This window comes from Kogia breviceps, chromosome 3 (assembly GCF_026419965.1).
Source record: "Kogia breviceps isolate mKogBre1 chromosome 3, mKogBre1 haplotype 1, whole genome shotgun sequence".
Taxonomy (NCBI): Eukaryota; Metazoa; Chordata; class Mammalia; order Artiodactyla; family Physeteridae; genus Kogia; species Kogia breviceps.
The window spans coordinates 37,382,089-37,407,878 of NC_081312.1; the positions used below are offsets into that span (position 1 = coordinate 37,382,089).

Here is a 25,790-nt window from a genome sequence, read left to right on the forward strand (position 1 = left end):
TGATGAAAGGGAAGTCTTTTCAACAAATGATTCTGGAACAATTGGATCCATATGCCAAAAAGAAAAAAAAGAAAGAAAAGGAGAGAGAGCAAGCAAAAACTTTGATTCATGTCTTGTGCCATATACAAAAATGAACTAAAAATGAATCATAGACCTAAATATAAGAGCTAACATTTGGGGCATACAATTATATCTGAATCCAGGTATGGGTTCAGATATAATTGACATTCATGTTTGCAAGAGTGAATGGAGAAGAGCTGGTGTATTGGTTCCTATTGCTGCTCTAACAGATTACCACAGGGACTTCCCTGGTGTTCCAGTGGATAGGACTCTATGCTCCCAAAGCAGGGGCCCTGGGTTTGATTCCTGGTCGGGGAACTAGATCCCGCATGCATGTCGCAGCTAAGAGTCCGCATATTGCAACTAAGAAACCCGCGTGCCACAACTAAGACACCTGCTTGCCACAACTAAAAGTCTGCATGCCACAACTAAGAGATCCCTCATGCGACAACGAAGCTCCCATGTGCCACAACTGAGACCTGGCAAAGCCTAAATAAATAAATTACCACAATCCCAGTGCTTAAAATAACACACATGTATTATCTTACAGTTATGTAGGTTAGAAGTCCTACACAGGTCCACCAAACTAAAATCAAGGTGGTGGCAGAGGTGCATTCCTTCTGGAGGTTCTAGGGGATAATGTGTTTGCCTTTTCCTGCTTCTACATGATGTCATGGTATCTTCTTTTCCTTTCATATTCACATAGGGCCGGGTTTCTTTTTACTCTGACTTTTCTCTTTCTTTTCACTCTGGAATGGTCTCTTCACTCTGCCTCTTCTCTTTCAGCCAAATGTACCCTGTGTCAGTAGACTGAAAGAATTCAAAGAATTTTCAAATGTCAATTAAAATAATAAAAAGAAACATATCCTTGTATATATATAATATTAAATCTGTTTCTCATCAGACTTTCCTCCATATATCTATTTCCTAACTCCATCATTACTTCTGTATTACTGGCATTCTGCTGCAAGGAAGAGCTTCCTCCTTTCTGAATTCAACTTCAGAAATTGTCTCTTGACTTCCACCTATGGCAGAAGATTTAGATAACTGGCACTAGTTCTTCATTACCTTTCTCTCATCTTCACAGTAGAATTATATTATTTTTAGTTCCTCCATAGGTGATCTTTGTGATTTAAATGAATATACTGACACTTTTTTTTTCTTGTTGTTTCAACTCTTTATGATACCTTTTTTGATCTTTAGTTTAGTAAAGTGAAGATTTTTGTTGTCCTTGCTCTTTCCTTTCATTCTCTTTCCCTGTTCTACTTCCTGACTTCTCTCACTTAAACTTTTACTTTTACACCATTGAGGTTGTTATTTACATGATGTCTTGTAACCATTATTAAGTCACTGTGAGATTATCTAGTTTCCCATCAATTTTTCACTTAATGGCTTTAGTGCTCATTGATGAGCCTTACCTGAATTAATTATTTCACTAGGAATGACAAAATATTGATATTTTAAAATATAGTATTTTTGCTATATAGTAGGTCCTTATTATCTATTTTATAGAGTAATAGTATATGAATATAGTAGTGTGTATATAGTAGTGTGTATATGTCAATCCCAGTCTCCCAATTTATCCCTCCCCCCCACCTTACCCCCTGTAACCATAAGTTTGTAATGACATATATTGGGAAAGAATCTAAAAAGAGAGTTGATATATGTGTATGTATAATTGACTCACTTTGCTGTGCAGCAGAAACTAACACAACACTGTAAATCAACTATACTCCAATAAAAATTTTTTAAAAACTATAGTATTTGTTCTACATTTATTAGCTGCTGGACTCTGTTATTCTAACCATCCTAATTGTTGTAATGTACAGCTTCAGTGTTTTCACTCATGCTTTTAATGCTTTCCCATTGACTCAGAAATTAAATTCCAATGCTTCTGTGTTACATCTAGGCCTTTTCTATTATATTTTCCACCTTTATTTATCTCCCTTACTCTTCTAGCTATACTGTGATCCTGGAAAGAGTTCTTGTGCTCCTCAAAATTTCCCCCATTCCCCTTGCTTCTCCATCTTTGTTCTTGCTTTTCCCTCTACCTAGATTACACTCACTCCTGTGGAAATTTTATCCAAAGTCTTTACAATGGCCTCAGACTGGCCTACAAGGTCTTACCACAGTAGAGTTCCTATCTCCTTGGACCTTATCCCCCTCTGCTTTCTCTCTCTCATTCTAGTTGCACTGGTCCTCAAACACACCATTCTCACTTCCACATCAAGCCTTCGCATTTACTCTTCCTACTTCCTATAGCTCTCCCTCCTGATATCTGCAGAGCTCACTCTGTCATCAGCTCTTTCATGTATTTGCTCAAATATCACCTTCCTGGTGAGGCCTTCCCTGACCACTCACTTTGAAATTGCAACACCTCCCTCACCCTTCCTACACTGTCCCCCTTCCCTATTTTATCTTTCTCCATAGTACTTATCTCTGTCGAATACGTATGATTTATTGGTTTAACTTATTTTCTCTTCCACCCTTACTCCCTGCTGGGTATAAGTTCTTTGAGGACAGAGATTTTTTTTTTTTTTTTTTTTGTGGTACGCGGGCCTCTCACTGTTGTGGCCTCTCCTGTTGCAGAGCACAGGCTCTGGACGCGCAGGCTCAGCGGCCATGGCTCATGGGCCCAGCCGCTCTGCGGCATGTGGGATCTTCCCGGACCGGGGCACGAACCCGTGTCCCCTGCATCAGCAGGCGGATTCTCAACCACTGCGCCACCAGGGAAGCCCCAAGGACAGAGATTTTTATCTATTTTTTTCACTGCTGAATACTTACTTACAATGTTTGAAATTTAGCAGAATTCAATAAATATGTCTAAAATACTTAAATTTACAGAATGAATGAATGACCAAACCTGCAATGTGGTGAATTTTTTGGTTGTTGAATAAATGAATCCACTTCTCAAGAACCATCTCAAATACCATCTCTTTTTGGAAATTTATTTTTGTTCCTTGGGTCATCTCTATTCCAGATGATCTCTTTATTCTCCAGTTCACGTAGAAAATGTTTATACTTTGTTTTGGCACTTATATTTTGTCTTATTATTGTACTTATTAACATAGTGAGTAGATACTATCTAATTTATTTCTGTCCTCAGGAATATGTAGCACTATGTTATGTATACAGAGCACACCAAATAAATATATGTGAAATTAAAATACAAATATAATGATAAGTTCTTTTGCTTTCTTCATTTTTATTCTTTGGACATTTCCTCTCATACCCTGTTCTTGCTTTAGAGAACTTTTATTCCCCTCTCACTTATTCACTTAATACAGACCTGAAAAACCCTTTTGCTTCCTTGGCACACTTTTGCTAAGCTACATGACATTCATCAAACTCTGGTTCAGAGCATTATGTCAGGATTTAGAAGTCTTAGTCAGTATTAGTATTCTAATTCTCAGCTCTATCATGAACTGTGATTGTGATCCTGAACTTGTATTTTTTTTTTCTTCTGTAGCACAGAAATACAAAATCTTAGAAGTGGATACAGTATTAAAGTTCATATACCAAGTTTTCAGTCAACATTCTTTACAGGTATTTATCTACTTCTATTTCAATATTTCCAGTGACAAGGACTTACTACCCACCCCCTCCAAAAGCCGTTACATTTTCAGACAGCCCTAATTTTAAGAAAATTCTTATTTTCTTAAGCTAAAACCTACTGTCTTCTAACTTTCATCTTTTTGATCTCCTTTAAAATTTTCCTTCTCTATGCTCAGTTACTGAATTCTAGAAATGATTTCCCAGTACCATCATTTCAACCCCTGTTACCATTCTCATTTGATGACTCATAAGTCTTTCTATGTGGGGTTTTCTGTCCTAAGGTTTCATACTATGACTATATTTATATTTCAAAAGGAAGGAAATAGATGTCTTCATATTAAATTCTAAATGAGAGTTTAACATGTGTGTCAGTATATTTAGGGTAAAGATGAAGCTATCCTGGCCAAGAACTTTGAAAGATACAACATTTTTCACTTTGAAGGACCAAAAGATGGGCAGAAAATTTGGGATAAATGTCGACAAGATTTGATCCATAAGGAAAAGCAGATATCTGAATCAGACACACCTCTGTGTTCATTCCACTGGAAAACTAAAACTGTGTGATCCCACTGTCAGAAATTCCTTAGCCAGTTGTTTACTCTTCCCAGCAACAGTGTTGTCCCCATACCAGCCATGGAGGAAGCTGTGAAAGAGAGGATTCAGGAAATTGGTGCAAATGAGCCATCTTGGAAGTCTGTAAGTATATTGACAGATAGATGAGTTACTCTTTCAAATTTGTTTCTTTTTAAAAATCTAGATTTTGATATTAGCCAATTTAGTAAACTCTGTGGTTCTGAATATTAATTTTGATTTTGTCACTATAAACATAACTGATAACTATCAGGAAGTGTTTTTTTCTTTTGCTATAGAGAAAGGAAGATCTTCATAGGAAATTCAGATGCTCACTCAGCAAATAGAGCAGCTGCACCATCTTTATGAATAAAGTGTTTATGAATCATCCCAGGCTGAAAAAAGTATAGGGAACAATAAAGACCCTTGATATATCTGAATGGAAAAATTGCTTTCCATGAGTTATTTTCAAGAAAGATTTGCCTTAGATTAAAAAAAGACTTTCCTGAACGATAGGTGTTAATTTGGGCAAAGAAAATGATCATATATTATTGTAATATTAATAACTTTAATTTTGTTTATTGTAGAAAACTGATAAAACTGTTTATATTTCACCTATGATTGAAAAAGTGAAGAAAGACAGTTATAAATCCTTAAAGTGATGCTTCTATCTTTACCAAAAAGCCTTCCCTTTTTCATATCTTGTACTTTTTCATTGTGTACATATTTGGTATTTGTTGTGAGAGCATTTATATATAATTGTTAATGTACTTATAGGAAGACTCTAGGAAAAGGAACTCAAAAGAATGACTCTCTAATAGTGGAATTTCAGGCACTGTGGTACCTAGATATGGTGGGTATTGGGTGGGGGGTCTTTGATGATATCCCTTAATAATGACCATGTAGATCATTGTTTTTCTACTTTTTCTTTCCTTGCATCTGTAAAGACAAGGTAATTGCTCAAACAGGATAGGAAGTAGGATGTGCTATCATTTGTTTTTAGGAAATCGTGATACTGTTTCACTACCTCCTTAGAAAACTACATGTCTTACCCAAACCTATGTTATACTGTTTTGACAATTGCTATGCAGTGTCATTTCATGTTCACTCAACTAATTTGCTGTCTATATTATCTATTAGTACATAACAGATGACCCTAAAAGTTAGCAGCTTAGAATAAGAAACATTTATGATCTCATGCAGTTTCTAAGGTTGGGAATTCAGGAGTAGCTTAGTTGGGCTGGATGGTTCTGGTTGAGGATTTCTTGTGAGGTTGCAGTTAATAAGTTGGCTGGAGAGGCAATCATCTGGATGCCTGACTGGGCTGCCCCTAGACCTCTCCATAGGGTTGCTCACACCATGGCAGCTAGCTTTCTTTCGATCAAGCAACCATACTTGTTTGTTTTGCTCCTCACTGGCCGATTTATTCATTCATTTGATATTTATTGAGTCACCAGTTTTAAAAAATTTACAGCACTTTCCTTGTGAAAGACAAGGATGTCCACTTTTGCCACTTCTATTCAACATAGTACTACTGGAAGTTCTAGCCAGAGCAGTTAGGCAAGGAAAAGAAATTTTAAAACGAAACAAAAAGCATCCAAATCTGAAAGGAAGAAATAAAATCATCTTTGTCTACAGATGGCATGATCTTTTTTGTAGAAAGCCCTAAAGATTTCTCCCCCAAACCTGTTAGAACCAATGAATGAATTCACTAAAGTAGTGGGCTACAAAGTTAACTTGAAAAAATTAGTTGCCTTCCTGTACACAAACAGTCTGAAAGGAAACAATTACATGAAATTATGAAAACAATTACATTTACAATAGCATTAAAAAAATAAAGTACTGGGACTTCCCTGGTGGCACAGTGGTTAAGAATCCTCCTGCCAACGCAGGGAACACAGGTTCGAGCCCTGGTCCGGGAAGATCCCACATGCCGCAGAGCAGCTGGGCCCGTGAGCCATGGCTGCTGAGCCTGCACGTCCAGAGCCTGAGCTCGCAATGGGAGAGACCACAACAAGTGAGAGGCCCACGTACTGCAAAAAAAAAAAAAAGAAACCACCTGCCAATGTAGGGGACACAGGCTCGAGCCCTGGGCCAGGAAGATCCCACATGCCGTGCAGCAACTAAGCCCGTGTACCACAACAACTGAGCCTATACTCTAGACCTCACGAGCGACAACTACTGAGTCTGTGAGCCACAACTACTAAAGCCTGCATGCCTAGGCCTGTGCTCCTCAACAAGAGAAGCCACCACAATGAGAATCACCCGCACCGCAATGAAGAGTAGCTCCCACTTGCCGCAACTAGAGAAAGCCCGCATGCAGCAACAAAGACCCAACACAGCCAAAAATAAATAAATAAATAAATTTATTTTAAAAATAAAAATTAAAAAATACTTAGGAGTTAACTAAAGATTAATTTATACAATTATAAGTTATATAATTAATTTATACAATGAAAACCACAAAACAGTGCTGAAAGGAATTAGAGAAGACACAAATAAATGGAAATACAAGTTCATGGATTGGAAGACTTAATATTGTTAAGATATCAATACTTCCCAAAGTGACCGACAAATTAAATATAATCCCTATGAAAATCCAAATGACATTTTTTGGCAGAAAGAGAAACACTGTTCCTAAAATTCATATGGAATCTCAAGGGCCTCTGAAGAGCTAAAACAATCTTGAAAAATAACAGAGCTGAAGGACTCAAACTTGTTGATTTCAAAACTTACTGCAAAGCTACAGTAATCAGAACAGTGTGGTACTGACATAAAGACAGACATAGACCCATTAAACCGAATAGAGAACCCAGAAATAAACCCTCACATGTATGGTCAAATGATTTTTGACAAGAGTGACAAGACCATTCCATGGGGAAAGAACAATCTTCTCAAGAAATGGTGCTGGGAAAACTGGATATCTACATGTAAAAGAATGAAGTTGGACCCTTACCTAACACTGTGTACAAAAATTAACTAAAAATGGATCAAAGACCTAAATATATGACCTAAAACTATAAAATTCTTGGTGCAGAAGTTTGAATTAAACTCCTTAGTTCATGTCTCATCATTTGAGCCTCAAAAGGTATATCTGTTTTTTCATTTGTTTACTCTTTTCTGCTTTATTCCCTACACCCATAATCAGTTGAATGTATTTAATGACTAACCTTTTATTTATGTTTTTTTAAAACAGCTCTATTTGGTTTTAATTTACATGTCTTAATATTCACTCATTTGAAAATATATAATTCAATGATTTTTAGCAAATTTATGGAGCTGTTCAAACACCACCACAATCTAGTTTTTAGAACATTTGCATCACTCCCAAAGGATCCCTTTTGCCCATATGCAGTCAGTGCCCCCCCTATTACTAGTGCCAGGCAATCACTAATCTGCTTTCTGTCTATAGATTTGCCTTTTCTGGACATTTTATAGAAATAAATGACTGCAATATGTAGACCTTTGTGTTTGGTTTCTTTTATTCAGGGTTATGTTTCTGAACTTCACCCATGTTGTAGCATGTATCAATATTTTTGGCTTTTGTTTTGTTTGTTTGTTTTTTTGCAGTATGCGGGCCTCTCACTGCCGCGTCCCCTCCCGTTGCAGAGCACAGACTCTGGATGTGCAGGCTCAGCGGCCATGGCTCATGGGCCTAGCTGCTCTGTGGCATGTGGGATCCTCCCAGACTGGGGCATGAACCTGCAACCCCTGTATCGGCAGGCGGACTCTCAACCACTGCGCCACCAGGGAAGCCCTATTTTGGGCTTTTAAAAATTACTTTATAGTAGCCCATTGTATGGATATACCACACTTTAAAAAATTAATAGACTATTTTTTTGAGCAGTTTTAGGTTTACAGAAAAGATTAGAGTTCCCATATACTCCCACCCGACACACACCAGTTTATTCTATTATTATCATCTTGTTTTAGTGTAGTATATTTGTTACAATTGATGAGTCAATTTTGATACATTGTTACTAACTAAAGTTCTTTGTATTGTTTTGACAAATACATAGCCACCATTCCAGTATCATGAAGAATAGTCTTAATGCCCTAAAAAAGTTCTGTGTTCCATCTATTAGTTCCTCCCTTGCCCCCAAACCTCTGGCAACCAGTGATCTTTTTACCATCTCCATGATACTGCCTTCTCCAGAATATCATATATTTGTTTTTGTTTTTGTGTTTTGCTGCACTGTGCAGCATGTGAAATCTTAGTTCCCCCACCAGGGATTGAACTCGCACCCCTTGCAGTGGGAGCACAGAGTCTTAACTGCTGGACCGCCAGGGAAGTCCTAGAATGTCATATACTTGTTATCATATAGCATGTATCCTTTTCAGACTGTCTTCCTTCACTTAACAATACGCATTTAAGGTTACTCCATGTCTTTTTGTGGCTTGATGGCTCATTGCTTTTTTATCACAATAATATTCTATTGTTTGGATATACCAATTTGGTTATTCATTCACCCATTGGTGAATCTTGATTGCTTCCAATTTGGGGCAATTATGAATAAGCTACTATAAACATTTGTGTGCAGGTTTTTGTGTGAATATAAATTTTCAACGTATTTGGGTAAATGCCAAGGAGTGCTATTGCTCAATTATATAGTAAGAGTATTTTCAGTTTTCTAATAAACTGTCAAAATGTTTCCCAAATGCAAATGTACCATTTTGCATTCCCACTGGCAATGAATGAGAGCTCCTATTTCTCCACATCCTCACCAGTATTTGGTGTTCTCAGTGTTTCAGATTTCATTCATTCTAATAGTTGTGTAGTGGTATTTCACTATTTTAATTGCAATCCCCTAAGGCTATATGATGTTTAGCATACTTGCATATGCTGCTTTGCCACCTGTATATCTCCTTTGGTGAGGTTCTGTTCAGAACCTTTGCCCATTTTTAAATTGGGTTGTTTGTTTTCTTATTGTTGAGTTTTAAGATTTCTTTGTATATTTTGGATACCAATCTTTTATGAGATATGTATTTTGCAAAGATTATCTCCCAATTTGTGGCTTATCTTTTCATTTTCTCACCAGTGTCTCTCACAGAGCAGAAGTTTGTTTAATTAATACTTTACTTTTTTAGAAGAGTTTAAGGTTCACAGCAAAACTGAGGGAAAGATAAAGAGATTTCCTACATATCAACTGCCCCACACATGCATAGCTTCTTCTATTATCAACATTCCCTATCAGATTGGTACATTTATTACAATTAATGGATCTAAATTGACACATTATTATCATCCACAGTCCATAGTTTACATTATGGTTCACTCTTGGTGTTTTGCATAGAGCAGAAATTTCTAATTTTAATGAAGTCCAACTTATCAAAAAAAAATTTTTTTTAATCTTTTGGCTGCACTTCATGGCATGTGGGATCCTACTTCCCTGACCAGGGATTGAACCCATGCCCCCCCGCATTAGAAGTACGGAGTCTTAACCACTGGACCACATGGGAAGTCCCCAACTTATCAATTTTTTCTTTCATGAATTATACTTTTGGTGTTGTATCTAAAAAATCTCCAAGCCTAAGATAACCTGGATTTTCTCCCATATTATCTTCTAGGAGTTTTAGAGTTAGTGTTTTATGTTTAGGTCTGTGACCCATTTTGATTTAATTTTTGAATTGCCTTTGTTCTTTTGTCAAAGATTAGTTGACTATATTTGCATGGGTCTGTTCTGGGCTCTCTAGTGTGTCCATTTTTTTCACCCCTACCACACTGTCTTGATTACTGTAGCTTTATAGTAAATCTAGAGGTTGGTTAGTATCAGTCCTCCAAATTTTTTCTTCTCCTTCAGTATTGTGCTCGATCTTTTGCCTTTTGATATAAACTTCAGAATCAGTTTGCTGATCCCACAAAAGTAACTTGGTGGGATTTCGATTGGGATTGTGTTGAATCTACAGATTAAGTTGGAAAAAACTTACATTTAATAATATTGAATGAGTCTTCCTATGCATGAACACTGAATATCTCTCCATTTATTTAGATCTTTGATTTCTTTTCATACGAAGATTTTAGTTTTCCTCAGAATGATCTTGTACATATTTTGATAGATTTATACCTAAGTATTTTACTTTTATTAGTGCTAATTTAAATGGTATTGAGCTTTTAATTTTGACTTCTGGTTGTTTATTACTGGCATATAGGAAAGCAATTGATTTTTGTAATGTTAATCTTGTATCCTGTGACCTTGCTATAACTGCTTATTACTTCCAGGAGGTTTTTTTGGTTGTTGTTGATTCATTGAGATTCTCATATAGACGATTATATTACCTATAAAAAAAAACGGTTTTATTTCTATCTTTCAAATCTGTATTCATTTTATTTCACTTTCTTGCCTTATTGCACTGGCTACGTCTTCCAGCACTGGCTAGATCTTACAGCTAGATGTGTTGAATAAGAATGATGATCACAGACATCCTCTTCCCAATCTTAGAGGGAAAGAATTCAGTTTTTCACCATTAAATATAATATTAGATTTATATTTTGGTAGATAATTTTTTATAAAGTTGAGGAAGTTCCCTCATATTTCTATTTTTCTGAGTTTTTATCATAAATGAGTGTTGAATTTTGTCAGATATGTTTTCTGTGTGTGTCTATTGATATGATCACATGATTTTTCTTTCCTAACCTGTTAATATGGTAGGTTACACTGATATCTGAATGTTGAACCAGTCTCTCATCCTTGGAATTAACCCCACTTGGTCATGGCATATAATTATATATTGCTAAATTTGATTTACTAATATTTTGCTAAGAATTTTTGTGTTTATTCATGCTGCATATTGGTCTGTAGTTTTCTTTTTTTGTATTGTCTGTGCCTTATTTTGGTATCAGGGTAATACTAGCTTCATAAAATGAATTAGGTCAAATAAATCATTGTGTTTTATACCTAAAACAATGGCATATGAAAATTTCATCTCAGAATTTTTTAAAAAGGTTGAAAAATACTTTAAAAATGAATTGGAAAGTATTCTTTTTTATTTTTTGGAAGGTATTATGTAGAATTGATGTTAACTCTCTTTAAATGTTTGGCAGAATTCTCCAGTTAAGTCATCTGGACCTGGAGGTTTTTTGGGGAAGGAGTGTTTAAATTATAAATTCAATTTCCTTAATATTTATAGGGCAATTAATATTATATATTTAATATTAGATGAGTTGTGGTGGTTTCTGTTTTCAAAGAATTGGTTCATTTAATCTAAGTTTTCAAGTTTATATGTGTGGAGTTGTTTGTAATTGTTTATGGTATGAATGTTTACATTCCCCACAAAGTCATATGTTGAAGCCCTAATGCCCAATGTGTGATGGAGCCTTTGGAAGGTGATTGGCTTATGAGGGAAGAGCCCTCATGAATTGGATCAGTGCCCTTATAAAAGAGACTCCAGCAAGATACCTCATCTCCTTCCACTGTGTAAGGACACAGCTTGGACTTCCTAGTCTCCGGAACTGTGAGAAATAAAATTATGTTGCTACCCAGACTGTGGTATTTTCTTATAGCAACCCAAGTGAACTAAGAGAATAATATTCCTTTGTTATTTTTTAGATGTGGGCATTGCTGGGCAGCTGACTTCTTCTGTTCCAATTCTGGGATATATGAAATATAAAAGAAAACCCAGGCAACTAACCATGTTGTTCCTCAGGGCCCAAGGTCCCTAGCTGGTCTGTTTTCTTCTCTCCACCTTTCCAAGTCTTCTTGTGTTTGTTTTATGTACAATGTCCAGAGTTTTAGTTGTACTTAAGTAGCGGGAAGAATAAGGAAAAGTATATCTACCCTATGTTCCCAGAGTGCAAGTCTCCATCTTAAGTTTTTGATATTACTGTGTGGTTTATGTATGGCTAAGGTATTGTGGCCAAATCATTTTTGACAAGATAAAGTGTCACTATTACTATGAAATCATTGTTGTCCATTTGGCAAATCTTAATTACATTCAGTGGCCTGAGGTGCTTGGTGAATATGACTTTTGAATATGTGGAAATGTTTTAAGTATTGACTTAGAGCAGACTATTTCTATAACAGCAAAAGATTTGCCCTAATTTCATTTGTGAGTAGATATTTGTACATAAAAGTTTATTTGACAAATAAAATATGGTCATTTAATTCTTCAAAGACAGTTTACAGACAGATCTGCTTTTGGATAATTACAGATGTCTCAACCATGTATTTGATTTCACAGACAAATGAATAAGTAGAAGAGAAACACTGCAAGCAATTGAGTGTAAATGTGCATTCAAATAACAACTTTAATAATTAAATTTATGTCTTCAGTGTTTCCTGACAAGAATGTCATACCTATTTCTCATAGTTACATTTATTGGTCCAGTAACCTGAAATAAATGGTCTGAGATTGTTAGTTTGTATTTTAAAATCCTTTCAATTTAGTCAGAGGGAGTAACCATATCACACACATACTTCTATGGAATAAATGTGGCTATTCTGCCTATGAAAAAGTCCATGTTCTATTTTTCCTAATAATTTCCCCCTCTGTGTTCACATAGCTTTTATAGCAGTGTTTTCATAAAAAATGCATTGTCATACACCTAAAATTTGTATATATGTTTCACGGCACAGGTGTGAGACTTCTTGAAGCCTCCAACGTTAATCATCACTAATTGTATCATTGCGCAATGGTTAGAGAATATAGAGGCTAGGAAAAAATGTAGGCTTTAAAAATATAAGCAAAAGTGTTCTACTAGTTGGGAATGTCAAGAGGCCCAAATATGAATTTAAGTTAGAGTTTTATGAAGTAATATAAGTTCTCCTCTTAATGCCTTTTAATATAATTTTCTTTAGTATCCTTTAAACACCCTCCAAGCCAGTAGTGCTCCATAATTATTTTAAGGTCAATATCCTTTCTCTGTAATTTTAGCAGCCTCCAGTCTCCTAAGCATAGCTGCAAGTTGAAATGATTTTGGAGAACTGTGAGCAAAAATCTAATACCAAAAGAAAAAAGAAGCTTCATTTTGCAGAGAAGGGTGTACTAGGTAATTGACTGAGAATGACCAGGAACATGGACGTAGGAGTAGGTCAGACAGATTGAATTAAGTATTTTGAATGCACTGTAAATGAGATTTTGAAATCAATATGCCATTTTTGTTGTATCTGATACGGACTTTTAAAGGACAGGGGCAGGATGGAAAGATGTAATACTGCTTTGTTTAGCCCTGCTAACACAAAAGGGGAGTGCTGTGTGTAAAAGTTCCCCAGAATCTCTTGAAAAAGGCAAGCTGTACTCATATGGTTTTGCCTTTAGAACCAGATGTTTATAATTGTGTATGAAATAATTATACTTTATATACTATTGCAATATACATGCTGCTAATTTTCATCTTGTAACATCTACTGTCTTTTTATTATTATTGTTTTGGGGTTTTCCTTAACAGCTCTTGGCTGAACACAAACTTACTGAGGTTACTCCATCCTTTATTATGCTGCATTCAAATGCAGGGATTCTAAGCAGCCCTGACTAGATCTCAAGGAATTGGTATTCCAAGTGTAGCAGATACTTTTGGTTTCACACCCAATAGCCATTTCCTTTTTGTTTGCTTCTAGAGCCCCATATATGTTAAGGTTCCACCCTTTCTTTGCAGTGCTGTGCTCAGAGAAGGGATGAATCCTAGCAGGTATAAGCTAGTCAAGATGGCCCTTTCCCTTAGCCAGTGATTGGTTTAGAGGTGTGAGTATGAACCAGTTTGGTCAAAGAATCATGAGAAATATGCTAGAGAAACTCAACTTTTCCTTGCTCTCAAAAAAAGACAGAGGGAGGAGATAATCCTTTTTTCTACTGAATGTCATGCCTTAATGTGACCCTTGAGCTGCTGCTGCTGTCTAGAATTGTGAATGGGCTGACCTGAGGACAAAGTGGGGCACACCAAGGATGGCAGAGCAGAAGATGGAAAGAAGAGACCCAATGATGATGTTGAGTCTCTGATTTAGAATGAAGGTTAGAGCTGCCCTACACCTAGGCTTGTTAAGTGATGTTACATGTCCCTCTGTTTAGTCATTCAGTCAAGATTCTCTGTTACTTGAAACTGAAAAGGTCCTGTGAAGATAATGTTATACCACCCTTGGCTTATATAACATCTTCCACTTAGAAAACATACTTTTTAAAGCAGTAATGGATATCAGTCATGGGGCCTCTCCTTGTGTTCTTTAGGGAGTCTAGACATGCTAAATAATTCCACTTTTATACCACTGTGGGGAAAGAAAGAACATGGCAATAATAGTTACTATTTACTGAATCCTGTACATTGAGCACTGTGCCAGATGCTTTAAATTCTCACAAAATGCTTAGGTATTATTTCCACATTCCCCCCCCCCCCCACCTCAAATAAGGAAACTGAAGCTCAGGAAGTTTAAACCACTTGCCCAATGTAAAAAGCTAGTAAGAGGTAGTAAAGAACTGAGCAGAAGTCTCTTTTTAATAAAACTTGTACTCCTAATTTTGCTGATTCCATTTTATTGAGCTTGATATACTGGTTATTAAGGATAAAAAGAGATGAAGTCAAAGTTGTTTTATAGCTTTTTGTTTGTTTTTGTTTGTTTGTTTTATAGCTTTAAAAAATCCTCAGGACTTTCACCCAAAAGAAAAAAGTTCATGCCAAAGGACTATAGAAAGCAGGCCTTTAAGGATGTGGTTGCAGTTGTTTCTGGATTTCATGTGATGGTACAGAGGAGAGGTAACTGTGATGGGAGAAGTCACACAGGTTGATGGTTCAAGAGCCCGAGCTCTGGGCCAGCCTGCTTGAGTGGGCATCATTAAGCGTTTTTACAGTGTATGGGCCATCAGGTTGGAGAGCAAAGATAAATGGCTATTGTAACTAGTGCTGCTAAGAACATTGTGGTGCATGTATCTTTCTGAATTAGAGTTTTCTCCAGATATATGCCCAGGAGTGGGGATGCAGGATCATATGGTAGCTCTATTTTTAGTTCTTTAAGGAACTTCCATATTGTTCTCCATAGTGGCTGCACCAATTTACATTCCCATCAACAGTGTAGGAAGGTTCCTTTTTGTCCACACCTTCTCCAGCATTTATTATTTGTAGACTTTTTGATGATGGCCATTCTGACCAGAGTGAGGCAATACCTCATTGTAGTTTTGATTTGCATTACTCTAATAATTAGTGATGTTGAGCATCTTTTTAAAAACAATAAATTTATTTATTTATTTTGGGCTGTGTTGGGTGTTCATTGCTGCACGTGGGCTGCTTTCTCTAGTTGCAGCAAGCGGGGGTTACTCTTCATGGTGGTGTGTGGGCTTCTCATTGCGGTGGCTTCTCTTGTTGTGGAGCATGGGCTCTAGGTGCACAGGCTTCAGTAGTTGTGGCACATGGGCTCAGTAGTTGTGGCTCACGGGCTTAGTTGTTCCATGGCATGTGGAATCTTCCTGGACCAGGGCTTGAACCCATGTCCCCTGCATTGGCAGGCAGATTCTTAACCACTGCACCATGAGGGAAGTCCCTGTTGAGCATCTTTTCATGTGCCTGTTGGCCATCTGTATGTATACTTGGGAAAAATGTCTATTTAGATCTTCTGCCCATTTTTTGATTGGGGTGTTTATTTATTTATTTTGATTTTTTTTGTATATTTTGGAAATTAATCCCTTGTAGGTCACATCATTTGCAAACATTTTCTCCCATTCTGTAGGTCTTTTCATTTTGTTTATGGTTTCCTTTGCTGTGCAGAAGCTTTGAAGTTTAATTAGGTTTCATTTGTTTATTTTTGCTTTTATTTCTTTTGTTTTAGGAGACAGATCCAAAAAAATATTTCTGCAATTTATGTCAAAGAGTGTTCTGCCTATGCTTTCCTCTAGGGGTTTTATAGTATCCAGTCTTACATTTACGTCTTTAATCCATTTTGAGTTTATTTTTGTATATGGTGTTAGAGAATGTTCTAATTTCATTCTTTTACATGTAGCTGTCCAGTTTTCCCTGCACTGCTTATTGAAGAGACTGTCTTTTCTCCATTGTGTATTCTTGCCTCCTTTGTCTTAGATTAATTGACCATAATTGTGTGGATTTATTTCTGGGCTTTCTATCCTGTTCCATTGATCTATATGTCTGTTTTTGTGCCATACTGTCTTGATTACTGTAGCTTTGTGGTATAGTATGAAGACATGGAGCATGATACTGTTACCAAGTTCAAGCTCATATGCTCACCACATGACAGGCAAGTAAATCGAGAGATGAGTTGTTGGGGCAAGGAATAGCGATTTTATTCGGAAAGCCCGCAAACTGAGAAGATGGTAGAGGTGTCCCAAAGAACCATCTTTCTTGAGTTAGGATTCAGACTTCTTTTATACTAAAAGGGGAAGGGGTAATGTTAAACATTTCCTCGTTCTGGTCAGACTTTGGAGGGGTTGTGTTAGTTTCTTCCTTCCTGTAGCCATTCACAGGTGGACCTGGTCAGGATGTTTTCTGTGAGCTAAACAAAGGTATTTTTGGGTTTTTTGTGTGTGTGTGTGTGGTATGCGGGCCTCTCAGTGCTGTGGTCTCTCCCGTTGCGGAGCACAGGCTCCAGATGTGCAGGCTCAGTGGCCATGGCTCACGGGCCTAGCCGCTCCATGGCATGTGGGATCCTCCCAGACTGAGGCATGAACCCATGTCCCCTGCATCAGCAGACGGATCCTCAACCACTGCACCACCAAGGAAGCCCCTGGATGCGTTTTATATCTTTTTCTTGTCTGATTGCTGTGGCTAAGACTTCCAATACTATGTTGAATAAAAGTGGTGAGAGTGGGCATCCTTGTCATGTTCCTGATTTTAGAAGAAAAGCATTCAACTTTTCATCATTGAGTATGATGTTAGCTGTGGGTTTGTCATCTGTGGTCTTTATTATGTTGAGATATGCTCCCTCTATACCAATTTGGGTGTGTTTTTTTGCATTTTTTTAAACGTCTTTATTGGAGTATAATTGCTTTACAATGGTGTGTTAGTTTCTGCTGTATAACAAAGTGAATCAGCTATACATATACATATATCCCCATATCTCCTCCCTCTTGTGTCTCCCTCCCACCCTCCCTATCCCACCCCTTTAGGTGGACACACAGCACTGAGCTGATCTCCCTGTGCTATGTGGCTGTTTCCCACTAGCTCTCTATTTTACATTTGGTAGTGTATATATGTCCATGCCACTCTCTCACCTTGTCCCAGCTTACCCTTCCCCCTCCCTGTGTCCTCAAGTCCATTCTCTACATCTGCATTTTTATTCATGTCCTGCCCCTATGTTCTTCATAACCATTTTTTTAAGATTCCATATATATGTGTTAGCATACGGTATTTGTTATTCACTTTCTGACTTACACCACTCTGTATGACAGTCTCTATGTCCATCCACCTAACTACAAATAACTCAATTTCATTTCTTTTTATGGCTGAGTAATATTCCATTGTATATATGTGCCACATCTTTATCCATTCATCTGCTGAGGGACACTTAGGTTGCTTCCATGTCCTGGCTATTGTAAATAGAGCTGCAATGAACATTGTGGTACATGACTGTTTTTGAATTATGGTTTTCTCAGGGTATATGCCCAGTAGTGGGATTGCTGGGTCACATGGTAATTCTATTTTTAGTTTTTTAAGGAACCTCCATACTGTTCTCCATAGTGGCTGTATCAATTTACATTCCCACCAACAGTGCAAGAGGGTTCCCTTTTCTCCACACCCTCTCCAGCATTTATTGTTTGTAGATTTTTTGATGATGGCCATTCTGACTGGTGTGAGGTGACACCTCACTGTAGGTTTTTTTTTTTTTTTTTTTTTGTGGTATGTGGGCCTCTCACTGTTATGGCCTTTCCTGTTGCGGAGCACAGGCTCCGGACGCGCAGGCTCAGCGGCCATGGCTCACGGGCCCAACCGCTCCGCGGCATGTGGGATCTTCCCGGACCGGGGCACGAACCCGTGTCCCCCGCATCAGCAGGCGGATTCTCAACCACTGCGCCACCAGGGAAGCCCCTCACTGTAGTTTTGATTTGCATTTCTCTAATGATTAGTGATGTTGAGCATTCTTTCATGTGTTTGTTGGAATTCTGTATATCTTCTTTGGAGAAATGTCTGTTTAGATCTTCTGCCCATTTTTGGACTGGACTGTTTTTTTGATATTGAGCTGTGTGAGCTGCCTGTATATTTTGGAGATTAATCCTTTGTCAATTATCAATTAATTATCAATTATCAATTAATCCTTTGATAATTGCTTTGTTTGCAAATATTTTCTCCCATTCTAAGGGCTGTCTTTTTGTCTTGGTTATGGTTTCCTTTGCTGTGCAAAAGCTTTTAAGTTTCATTAGGTCCCATTTTTTGTTTTTGTTTTTATTTCCATTTCTCTAGGAGGTGGGTCAAAAAGGATCTTGCTGTGATATATGTCATAGAGTGTTCTGCCTATGTTTTCCTCTAAGAGTTTTATAGTGTCTGGCCTTACATTTAGGTGTTTAATCCATTTTTGAGTTTACTTTTGTTTATGGTGTTAAGGAGTGTTCTAATTTCATTCTTTTATATGTAGCTGTCCAGTTTTCCCAGCACCACTTATTGAAGAGGCTATCTTTTTTCCATTGTATATAGTTGCCTCCTTTATCAAAAATAAGGTGACCATATGTGTGTGGGTTTATATCTGGGATTTCTATCCTGTTCTATTGATCTGTATTTCTGTTTTTGTGCCAGTACCATACTGTCTTGATTACTGTAGCTTTGTAGTATAGTCTGAAGTCCAGGAGCCTTATTTCTTCAGCCCCATTTTTCTTTCTCAAGATTGCTTTGGCTCTTCGGGGTCTTTTGTGTTTCCTTAAAAATTATGCAATTTTTTGTTCTAGTTCCGTGAAAAATGCCATTGGTAGTTTTATAGGGATTGCACTGAATCTATAGACTGCTTTGGGTAGTACGGTCATTTTCACAATGTTGATTCTTCCAGTCCGAGAATATGGTATATCTCTTCATCTGTTTGTGTCATCTTTAATTTATTTTATCAGTATCTTATAGTTTTCTGCATACAGGTTTTTTTGTCTCCTTAGGTAGGTTTATTCCTAGGTATGTTATTCTTTTTGTTTCAGTGGTAAATGGGAGTGTTTCCTTAATTTCTCTTTCAGACTTTTCATCATTAGTGTATAGGAGATTTCTGTGTATTAATTTTATATCCTGCTACTTTACCAAATTCGTTGATTCACTCTAGTAGTTTTCTGGTAGCATCTTTGGGATTCTCTATGCTCTATACCAGTTTGGATAAGAGTTTTTTTTTTATCATGAATGGATGTTGAATTTTGTCAAATACTTTTTCTGTGTCTATTGAGATGATCATGTGATTTGATAATGTGGTCTATCACATTGATTAATTTGCAGGTATTGAACTATCCTTGCATTCCTGGAATAAATCCCACTTGATCATCGTGTTGATTCTTTCTATATGTTGTTGAATTCAGTTTGCTAATATTTTCTTGAGGATTTTTACATCTATATTCATCAGAGACATTGGGCTGTAATTTTCTTTTTTAGTCATGTCTTTGGTTTTGGTATCAGGGTAGTGGTGGCCTCATTGAATGAATTTGAGAGTGTTTCCTTCTCTTCAATTTTTTGGAATAGTTTGAGAAGGATAGGTATTAGCTCTTCTTTATATGTTTGGTAGAGATCCTCTGTGAAGCCATCCAGTCATGAACTTTTGTTTGCTGGCAGTTTTTTGATTACTAATACATTTTTAAAAAAATTGAATTCTATAACTAATTTAATTATATTATTAATTGAATTACTAATTCAAGTAATCCCTTGAATTATTGATTGGTCTGTTCAGATTGTCTATCTCTTTCTGATTCAGTTTGGAAGATTGTATATTTCCTGGAAATGATCCATTTCTTGTAGGCTTTCCAAGTTTTTCATAGTATTCTATTATTATTTTTTGTATCTCTGTGATATCAGTTATAATTTCTCTTCTTTCATTGCTTATTTTGTTTGAGTTCTCTCTCTTTTTTTCCTAATGAGCCTGGCTAAAGGCTTATCAATTTTGTATGTCTTTTCAAAAAACAGCTCTTAATTTCCTTTATCTTTTCTATCATTTTTTGTCTCTATTTTATCTCCTCTTTGATTTTTATTATTTTCTTCCTTCTGCTGACTTTGGACCTTGTTTGTTCTCCTTCTTCTCTTTCCTTTAGATGATAGGTTAGGTTATTTATTTGAGATTTTTCTTGTTTCTTGAGGTAGGCCTGTATCGCTGTGAACTTTTCTCTTAAAACTGCTTTTATTGCATCCCGTAGATTTTGGAAAGCTGTGTTTTTATTTTCATTTGTCTTGAGGTGTTTTCTGATTTCTTCTTTGATTTTGCTGGACAGCTCCCAATCCACTGCCTCTGTGAGTGCCAGTAATGGCCACCCTCACCCCCTTCACATGCGGTACCAGGTCCAAGCCTGCTCTGGCTGCCACAAATGAGCACTCTCCTTGGCACTGGCAGCCTTCAGCCTTCATGCTAATGGGGAGCTGCACTGGAACAAGAGGTGTCAGGGTGGGCGCTCAACATGGGCTGGGACATGCACTGGGGCGGTCATGGGAAACTGGCCAGAGCCTGGGCAGTTTCAACCTGCCTCCTCTGCCTTGTTACTGGGAGTAATCAGGCATATGTCCATTCCTCACGAGCTGAATCTAGGTTTCTTACAGCCCTCCTGTTAGTCCCAGTGTTTTTCAAACCAGCTAAGGGGACTCCTCTTCCTGGTGCCTGATCCCAGGGCTACAGTACCCAATATGTAGTCAAATTGCTTATACCCCAGGGAGAATCTTGACGCCCATCTAATCCCCCTCCTCTCTGTGTCCCCTCCTAAGGGCACAGGACCCTCCCCGATCTCTTCTCTTCCCTTCCTACCTGACTCTGTGTGGATATTTCTATACAGCCTTGGTTGTATAATTGTCTTTCTGACAGTCTCCAGTTTGTTTTCAGTGAGTATTGCTCCACATGTAGATGTACTCTTGATGTGTTTGTGGGGGGAGGTGAGCTCAGCATCCTCCTGCTCTGCCATCTTGAGCTCCTCCCCAAATTAACTTTTAAATTTGTATATAGGTAGGTCTAGACATAACATGCATGCTTCTTTACTGCATCAGCCAGATAGACATTGAGTTATGATATTTTTTAATAAAATATTTAATATGATGTAATTAATTTTAAATTAAGTTTAAATAATTTTAATTTAAAATCTTGATTTTTTAAATTGCCTTGTATTTTGCCTGTTAATTTTCATAAGCAGTTTTAAAAAGTAATTTAGAAGAAAATAGCTCTTTTGAAAGCATTTAAAAACAGTTTTAACTTCTCTATTTTAATATTTTAATTTACTTTTTTGGGTAAACATATATCCATATTTTGTTCCATTTGAAGTTATAATTTAAAAAATAATTATACTATATTTTTTATTTTTTAGATAATAAAACACAAATTATATAAAAATTCAATTATAGCAAAATAATTGGTGGTTTTCTGAAACAAAGGCAAGAAATATAACTGCTATGGTCTCAATGTTTGTGTTCCCCTGCAAATTCATGTTGAAACCTAATGCCCAAAGTGATGGTATTAGGAAGTGGGGCCCTTGGGAGGTGATTGTTCTTGAGGGTAGAGCCCTCATTAGTGTGATTAGCACCCTTATAAAAGAAGACCCCAGAGAGCTCTCTCCCCTCTCCCACCTTGTGAGGACACAGTGAGAAGTCAGCAGTCTGCAGGCCAGAAGAGGGCTGTTACCAAAACCTAACCATGCTGCACCATGATCTTGGATTTCCAGCCTCCAGGATGTGAGAATAAATTTCTGTTGTTTATAAGCTACCCAGTCTGTGGTATTTTGTTATAGTAGCCCAAAAGGACTAAAATCACAACTTTAAGAAGTAATTGTGAATTATGTATATTTTCACGTTATTACTAATTCAAGTGTTTTTATTCATCCAATCATTGTTGGCTTGTCAACAGAACCTAAATATGCAAGATAATAATTAAATTTAGTCATGTTTGATATTTTGCCAACCTTCAGTCCTAGCAAACCTTACCTTTACACATAATTTTCAGTTTTGTTATTTCAAAGGTATATTTGCAAAATATATTTATTCAATAAAATATATTTTATTTAACAATTTATTAGCTTATTTAAAAATTTAAACTGTGGCATGTGAGCTTTCATTTGTATGCTTGTCTGAGGTCCTGAAGATGTTAGGGACAGCCTGAAGGAGGGACTTTTTCAGGTCTTGAAGCTGCTTCTGTGGTCGCTGTGGAAACACCTGATCTGAGCCAACCTTGGCTAGTCTCCTTCCTTTTCTCCCTCTTGTTTTTGTTGTTGAAAACTGGGCAAGGAGGAGAAAGAATCTCCTGGAGATCAGTCTGTATGCTTTCTCTTTCCAAGAAAGACTCACAGGGGGTGAGGAGCCTCTGGAGTGGCAAAAGAGGCACTTGGGAAGACCTTCCTGTATGCATCGAACTGCAAGGGAACTGGCTGACTTCCTTGTCCCCATCCAGTTCTCCTCAGTGCTGGAGGATGCATAAAATTCCACTCCTAGAACTTCATCTTCAATTTCAATTATTCTCTATCTTTTAGCATTTTGGTTGTTCCTGTGAACAAGTTTGATTTTGGAAAAGAAGCAGAGAGGACCTGTGTTTCCAGGGCAACAGGGAAGAAGAACCACAGAGTATAGTGGAGCTGATATAGAGAATGAGGGGAGATGTGATGGAGTTAGTGGAATTGGAAGGAGGTGAGAGGAGGTGGATGGAGATGAGGGGAGTGGGGGTAGAGTTGGGAAAGGAGATGAGAAAGAGAAAGTCCAACTGCCCTTTCAGCTATTTCACCTAGGACTGAAAGGAAAGGGAGTATGTTGGAAGTCAGGTTTTGGCAGTGAGAGGGAGCTAGGCATTCTGTTGAACAGCTAAGAGGGGACCTTGTGTATGCTGATACTTGAAAACAGGGACTTCTGAATCAGACAGATGGGCTCAAATCCATCTGACAGTTTTTAGCTGTCTGACCTTGGGCAAGTTGATTAACCTACTTGGGTCTCAGTCTTCTCATCTGTAAAATTTAGCAGAATAATTAGGACTTATTTCATAGGATTATTGTGAGGACTAATGAGGTGTCATTTGAGAAGTATTTGCTAGTGTGCCTAGCACACTCTAAGTAAATTACAGTTATTGGATAATTTACTCTCCTCTCCAGACCAAGTCATCTGAGTAAAGATTCCACAAATCATCTTTAACCTGGGCTCAACCAAGCCTATTCCTGTTGTTACCCCGAGGCATTCTGACACTAGATAACAGGTCTTTGAAGCAGGAAAATTACCGAAAGGGGTCTGACTCTACCTTGCTTTAGTGTAGACTTCCTTGAATCTTCCCCTCAACATTGCCACTAGAATGATCCTTTAAAATGTGAATCTACTTTCCTGCTAAAGTCTTTGAATGGCTCGTTGCCTCCAGAACAGAGTGAAAACTCTTTAGCTTGGCATAGAAGGTCCTCCTTGACCTGGCCTCTGATGACCTTCCCTCTGTTGTATGTGTATGTGAATTTTCTCCCAAGTAACTGAACACAGGACTTGCCTCATTCATTTCTGTCTTAGTAATTTTCAATGTTTGTTTGGTTTTGATTAGGACATATCTTTACATGGTTCACAATTTTAAATATATGAAAGGAATACAGTGAAAACTCTTTCTTGCCTTTATTTTCTAGATACAGTGTTACCCTTCTAGGAGGGAACCAAGTAGTGTTAATAGTTTTAAAAATATATTTTGGGAGATATTTCATGTGAGAGAGAGAGTGTGTGTGCGTGTATTCTTTCTTCTCCCTTTATAAACAAATGGTAGCATATTATTCATACCATCCTGTACTCTGAATTTTTCCCCTTAATATATCTTGGCAATCTTTCTATCTCAGTATATAGTGAGTTTTCTCAATCTTTTTTGCCACTGCATGGTGTTATTCATATCTTTATACCTTAACATCTGGCACATAGTTAAATAAATTATAAGTATTGAGTGAATAAAAACAAAAGGACACTTTTGTGCTGCTTTTAGACATTAGCTGAATAAGCTACTATATGTTGTTCCAACACGTTACACATATCACACATGACATAGACAAATCGTAGAAAGTCTGATCTAACAACAAATAGAAATCTGACTTGTCTTATTCTTTCCTATCCATTAGAGGGAGACATGAACCTGTTGTGTAAAGCCAAGAATTAGATTCTCTAACTAGAAAATCTGAACCAACTCTATAGCACGTGGTCCTTTGTAGAATTTGAGCCCTTAATAAAGCTATCCAGGACTGCAGGATCTGGGATGATAAAGGAAATTAATTGCAGGAGGAGAAAGTGGAAGACTAGGAGTGAGGACACAGTTGAACTCTGCTCAGTTACTAATAGCAAGACAAATTTGTCACCTTTGCTTGGTGCTGTGCTAGTAAACCAGCTCTCAAAAAAAAAAAAATCCTGCTTGCTTGTCACTGTGCTGCAAATCTTTATAGCCTTTACAATATGGACTTGTGGGTATATGTTATACTGATTCTACTCTCTGCTTTTATCCTTTGGAGACTGGGAGACTTCCCAAAAAGGTAAATGCTATCAAGAGTAGAACTTTGGGGCTTCCCTGGTGGCGCAGTGGTTGGGAGCCCGCCTGCCGATGCAAGGGACACGGGTTCATGCCCCGGTCCGGGAGGATCCCACATGCCGCAGAGCGGCTGGGCCCGTGAGCCGTGGCCACTGGGCCTGCGCGTCCGGAGCCTGTGCTCCGCAATGGGAGAGGCCACAGCAGTGAGAGGCCTGCGTACCGCAAAGAGTAGAACTTTGTAGCTGTAGATTAGTTACGTTTAAAACGCCTACTTGCAAGTGTTATTTCTTTGGGATATCAAAATGTATTTTGTGGGCTTCCCTCGTGGTGCAGTGGTTGAGAATCTGCCTGCTAATGCAGGGGACACGGGTTCAAGCCCTGGTCTGGGAGGATCCCACATGCCGCACAACGACGGAGCCTGTGCTCCGCAACGAGAGGCCGCGAGAGTGAGAGGCCCGTGCACCACGATGAAGAGTGGCCCCCGCTTGCCACAACCAGAGAAAGCCCTCGCACAGATACGAAGACCCAACACAGCCCCAAATAAATAAATTAATAAACTCCTACCCCCAGCATAAAAAAAAAAAAATGTATTTTGTGAGGTACTAAGGATACTGGTCCTGAAGTCTACCAAATATTATAGTGCATTTTAGCCTAATTCATTATCTGTATGAAGTTATAATAGTAGCTGTAGATGACTAGGAATTATGTCATTTGTATTAAACCCAGATCTATTTCTGAGTATGTGGTTCATGCTGTTGTGAAAAATGTTTTACCTTTTACCTTTGTCAGTTTGTAATGAGAGGATTTCCTTTTACCCTTTGCAGCTCAGAGAGCACCTGATGTATTATCTCGAACACAATAAACATGCTCCTGAAAAAAACAAAAAAATCCTGCTTGTTTGTAGTGTTTACAGATTCCTTAAAGAAAAAGATAATACCCAAAGTGAGCCATGAGCCAAAAACCAGAGAACAGTCAAGAAGTGTTCATCAGTCAAGTACTGTGTTGTTCTGAAGGAAACAGACCTGAGCACCCCTAAACTCCTCTCTGACCAAGGGGCATAGTGTAACTACT

General features: G+C 37.7%; 1 protein-coding gene across 2 annotated transcripts in view; it reads left to right on the forward strand.

Moving 5' to 3' along the window:
* Window positions 1-4,276: 4,276 nt before the first annotated feature.
* The window catches only part of ESR2 (estrogen receptor 2), a 101,101-nt gene continuing 79,587 nt past the window's right edge, over window positions 4,277-25,790 (forward strand). For both annotated transcript variants that reach the window (XM_067028361.1, XM_067028363.1), the window contains exon 1: window positions 4,277-4,311. The gene's annotated coding sequence lies outside the window, so the exon portion shown is untranslated. The remainder of the gene's footprint in view (window positions 4,312-25,790) is intronic.